This window comes from Zalophus californianus, chromosome 16 (genome assembly GCF_009762305.2).
Source record: "Zalophus californianus isolate mZalCal1 chromosome 16, mZalCal1.pri.v2, whole genome shotgun sequence".
NCBI classification, from domain to species: domain Eukaryota; kingdom Metazoa; phylum Chordata; class Mammalia; order Carnivora; family Otariidae; genus Zalophus; species Zalophus californianus.
Window position 1 is genome coordinate 30,798,310 of NC_045610.1, and position 6,000 is coordinate 30,804,309.

A 6,000-nucleotide genomic window follows, 5' to 3' on the forward strand; every position below is an offset into this window, starting at 1 on the left:
TATATATATATATATATACTACATATTAATAATCACAGCATGTGTATGGTGATTAACATAGTTTAAAAAAATAATCACAGCATGTGTATAACTTGGTATCTTTTTTCATTTTCTAAATAATACAAGTGACTTTACATATGACCCTAGCTAATGTATCTCTGCACCCTTGTAACAGAGTATTCCAAATGGTGGTTGCAGAGCTATCTGGAAAATTCTTTAAGTCAGAGAGCATGAATAGCGTAGATACCGTAGACCCATTTTCTCCTGCCCTGCTTCTGGGAGACCATCCGGCAGATCTGGCTACTGTACTCTCATTTTCAGACTATATCCTATGATCTTCTTTCTGCATTTTTTCACCTTAAAAAGTGGCAAGTACACATGCCGAAAATTAAAATGATTATTTGGGGAACATGACCTGTCACCCATTCTTACCATATGGCTCACAGAGGTGGACTTTGCTCTGGCTTGTAAATTCATAGGACCTCCAAGCTAGGTAGGACCCTCCCAGCTCATCAGTCCAAACCTCTAATGCAACAATGAAGGGAAGCAGAAAGGAAAAGTGCCCTGCTGAGGGTCACAGATGGCATGGTCAGTACCCGAATGCCTTTCTGATAATCTTCCATCTATTTGAGATGCTTTGGATGATGAACTAATTGGTAAACTTCAAAGATGTCATGACTCCCACAAAAATACCCAACCAACTGCGGTCAGTTGCTAAAGGCATCAAATGAAGCCTAAGGATTGATAACGTCCATAGGGTGGCATTTCTCAGATGGGCAATTCCATTTAATATACCCAGATATTGGAGAAAATATACCATCTACAGAAAACTATTTTTCTATTCCATGCTCACTTACTATGAGATCAGACCTTGCTGAATGCCATAGAGTCATGTTATACAGACTTACAGAACTTGCAGCCTGGTTGGGGAGACGAGAGGGACATATGAGCCAATATGGTACATTCATACAATGAAATGTCACACAACCATAAAAGGCAAAGAGGTAAATCTGCACAAACTGCCATGGAAAGATGACCATAATATGTTATTAGAAGAAAAATGCTGACCAACAGGAGTTTGATGTACATGTAGTAAGATCTCTTCTGTGTTTTAAAACAAAGTACATTCACACACTTAAATGTTTTTCTGTGCATAGAAAATATCTAGACAAATAGGCACAAACTTTTAACAGTGGCTATTGAATGGAGTGGGATTTTAAGATGGGGGAAATTATATTTCTTTTTACTTTTTTCATTCACATACTTCTGGTTTTTTAAACATAATCAGTTTCTCCATCATACATTTTGAATAATCACAGTACTACGGAGGAGTTGTGACAATTAAATGAGTTGCTATGAATAAAATGCTTAGACTTTTGCCAGGTCCATTGGAAGAGCTCAATAAACATTAGCTGTGTTGATGATTATGATGTTGATGATGATGACAACGATGAAAGGCGGGTGCTCACATGCTGTTGCTGAGCATATACATCTACACCAGTTATTTATAGAACAAAGTGATCAGATATGTATGCCAAAAGCCTTTGAAATGTGAAAGCATTTTGACCCAGCAGTTCTACTTTCAGAAATTTCTTCTATGGAAAAAAAAAACTGAATAAGTATATAAGAAGTACGTACAAAGATGAATAAAGAGCAAAATGTTGGCAACAAGCTAAATGTTCAAAACCAGGAATGGCTTAATAAATTATGGTGCATCTTTACAACGGAATAGTATGCATTCATTGTAGCAATGAATTCATTAGTGTGGTAACATGGTAATGATATAATATTAATGAAAAAGGCAAATTGCTGAAGGGTATATACTTATGATTCCATTACAGTACAAAAAATGTATGTATCTCTAAAAGCACATGCATTTAAATATTAGTAGTACTGAGCCCTCAGCAATTGTGAAAATTATTTTCTTTTTATTTAGGTGCAGTTTCCAATTTTTCTGTAGTACTTGTGCAAATATTTAAAAGAAAGGCAAAGGGCCTTTGGAGGAGCATTTCATAATGCAGCCTCCATGCCAACCCACTGACATCGGGATGCCTCTGCCTGGGGGCCAGAGGAGATGTGAGTGCCTCCAGGGATCACATGGCAAGTGTGTTCAGTTTCTAGAGCAGACTCAGCCGACATGGAACTAGTGTCCTGATCCGACTCAGGAGACAGACTTTGGGATGTTCACTGAAGGTCAAAAGAAGGAAATAGGTGAGCAAATTTGGGCCATGTCATTGCAATCAGCAAACCCAAAAATACGTACCAAATTCTTACAATGACCATTCCTCCTGTTTTGCATAGAACAGTCCAGTCTGTCTTTTGACCCAGCATAATTATGAATAATACCCTTTTCATTCTTTGTCACCCTACCCACTTGGCGTTTGCTCATTTGTTTCATTATTCCCTTTAATTTGTTCTTCTAGCTTCTGTATTTCCTGTACACTGAAGTTAGTTAAAGGCTTGATTCAGGTTCAACTTCTTTTTTGGCAAGAATTCTTCATAGATGTCCCTGTTTGCTGTATATTGCCTCATGTAAGGAGTTACGCAATGTCTGATTGTCCCACTTTTAGTGATACTCAAATTGACGAGTAGATTCAGGTGGTGGCAGCATGATCAGGCCATTGTAAAGCTCTTCATCAACTTTTCCTCTCATGGTTTAACCCATTGTTGATTATCACCTGCCTTATCGCATTAGAGGTTAGAAATAGTCCCAGCTCTATCATTCTTTCCACATTTACCACCTGGAATTCTTTTGTAAAGAAGAATGTCCCTCGGGGCACCTGGGTGGCTCAGTCAGTGGGGCGCCCGACTCCTGATTTCAGCTCAGGTCATGATCTCAGGGCTGTGAGACCAAGCCCTGCTTCTAGCTCCATGCCGAGCATGAAGCCTGCTTAAGATTCTCTCTCTCCATGGGACCTCTGGGTTGCTCACTTGGTTAAGCGTCTGCCTTCAGCTCAGGGTGTGATCCCAGGGTCCTGGGATCAAGTCCCACATTGGACTCCTTGCTCAGTGAGGAACCTGCTGCTCCCCCTGCTTGTGCTCTCTCTCTCTCTCTGACAAATAAATAAAAATCTTAAAAAAAAAAAAAACTCTCTCGCCCTCTCCCTCTGCCCCTCCCTCACTCCGCCCCAAAGAAAAAGAAGAATTTCCCTCATCAATTAGGACTCTCCAGTACACTTTATATGGGAAGAACAGAATAAATGCTTGTCTCTTTCCTTTTAATGGTCAATTTTCAGAGCAAGAAGTTGAAAGCCTAGTTACTTCCAATGGTATCCAGGGTTTTTTTGTGTTTTTTGAAGTTGTTTACTTGTTTGCTTATTTTTTGATGGCAAGATTTCTTTTTTTTTTTCTTTCTTTCTTTTTAAAAAAGTTTGGTATCATTATGAATTCATCAAGTTCTTGTACATTAAATTTAAATACATTTATAAAACAAATTATCCTCATCAATTAGCTGTCTTTATTAGTCGGGGTTCTCCAGGGAAGCAGAGCCAGTAGAATGTGTATGCACAGAGAGAGAGAGAGAGGTTTATTTTAAGGAATTTCCACACATAACTGGGGACTGACAAGTCCAAGATCTGTTTGGCAAGCAGGCTGGCTGCTGAGCCAGAGAACAGTTGATGTTGTAACCCAAGTCCAAAGGCTTCTTGGGGCAGGATTCCCTCTTCCTTGAGAGACCTCCATCTTTTTCTCGTAAGGCCTTCAATAGATGGGATGAAGCCCACCCACATTAGGGAGGGTAATCTGCTTTACACAAAGATTTATATGTTAATCTCATCTGAAAAAAATACCTTCACAGTAATATCTAGACTGATGACTGATCAAATATCTGGGTACCATGGCCTGGACAAATTGATGCATAAAATTAATCATCACCTTATTTCTATTTTTTTAAAAATCCTAACAATACAAATGCAAAATGAATGGTAGAATCAATGCTTACCACGGGTGTTCAAGATGCAAAAGGACACTTGAGCTGAACCAAACAAGAAAGATTTGAATTAGTAATTTCTGTGTGTTTTACTGGCTTAGGTGCTAGACAGAGAGCTGGCAAAAATGACCCTGGTTCTGCCTCTTCTCATGTAACCTTGTGTAATTTATGTTAGTTCACTGAGTTTCAGAATCTTCATCTGAAAAGCAAGAATAATAACATCTGTCCTACCTGCCGTTATACTTTGTTATGACAGCCAAAAGAAATTGGGTATATTAAAGCATTTTGCAACCTGCATGTTACACCAGTATAAGGTGTTATTAGACTGCTTTTTGTTAAGGATCAACATACTTCAGGGGCGCCTGGGTGGCTCAGTCAGTTAAGCATCTGACTCTTGATTTCAGCTCAGGTCATAATCTCAAGGTCATGAGATGGAGCCCTACATTGGGCTCTATGCTCAGCAGAGAGTCCGCTTGAGATTCTCCCTCCTTCTCCCTCTGTCACTCCCCAGCCTGTGCTCTCTCTCCCTTTTCTTTAAATGAAGGGAAGAAAGAAAGAAAGAAAGGGTCAACAAGCTGCAGAATGTCGAGCAAATGTGCTTTGAAGCTACAGCCCTGACTAAGTACAGTGCCACATGATGATATTCCATGGCTTTCTCTTTATTTGTGAGAGGCCATCTCTTGTGGGTCCCACATTTTAAGAAGAGGGGAAATTGTTACTCCACTAAGGGAAAAAGAATCAGTGTTAATTTTTCATATGAGTGTCTCGGTTTGTAAATTCCTTTTTCCCCCAGAGTTCCCCAATTCTCTGTGACAACAAGGTAGCATTGACCAATGCAAAGAATAAATAACTGGCTTATTTCATTCACTTATCTATTCAATAAGCATTTATCAAACACCCATTACATATGAGACACTATGCCAGGTGTTTTGGAAACACAGAAGTTAATTAAATCCAGACTCTGTCCTCAAGCAATTTACAGGTTAAGAGGAAGAAGCCAAGGGCACCTGGGTGGCTCAGTCGATTAAGTGTCTGCCTTCAGCTCAGGTCATGATCTCTGGATCCTGGGATGGAGACCCGAGTCGGGCTCCCTGCTCAGCAGGGAGTCTGCTTCTCCTTCTGCCTCTGTCCTTCTCCCCAACTTGTGCTCTCTTTCTCTCTCTCTCTCTCAAATAAATAAATAATCTTTAAAAAAGAGAAAGAAGCCATAATTAAAAAAAAAAACCCTATAATACAATATAGAAGAGAGAGATCAGTAACATCCATGAAAGTTCAGAGGAAAAACCAGGTTTCCTTTTTTTAAAGATTTTCTTTATTTGAGGGGCGCCTGGGTGGCTCAGTCATTAAGCATCTGCCCTTGGCTCATGTCATGATCCCAGGGTCCTGGGATTGAGCCCCGTATCGGGCTCCCTGCTCAGTGGGGAGCCTGCTTCTCCCTCTCCCACTCCCTCTGCTTGTGTTCCCTCTCTTGCTGTGTCTCTCTCTGTCAAAAAAATAAAATCTTAAAAAAAAAGATTTTCTTTATTTGAGAGAGAGAGACAGAGCACAAGACGGGGGTGGGGGAGGTGCAGAGGGAGAGGCAGAAGCCGACTCCCTGCCAAGCAGGGAGCCTGACACAGGGCTTGATCCCAGGATCCTGAGATCATGACCTGAGTTGAGACAGATGCTTAACGGACTGAGCCACCCAGGTGCCCCTCAAAGGAGAGACCAGTTTCAACTGAAGGTTCCAGACAGCTTCCTGGAAGAGGTGGCACTTAGCCAGACTGAAGAATAGGAATAGATGTGGGCCTGTGTGGTGGGGCAGGCCGAAGCAGATGGAATGGGGAGGGGATGTGTAGATGTGGCGGAGAATACAAGGTACTTGAAGAGAAGCAGTAGGAAGGGTGTTTGGATGTGTGCTATTTGTAGAAATTGACGAATTCTTTCCTCTTCCTCTAGTTTCTTCTCTACAATTTTAGAAAGGATAAAAAGACTTCCTTTGTCTAGCTCACCAACTATAATTAATGGGTAGCAAAACGTTACATACAGTTGGTGAGCTCAATGGAAAGGGTTATCGTCAAATACCTACCTAC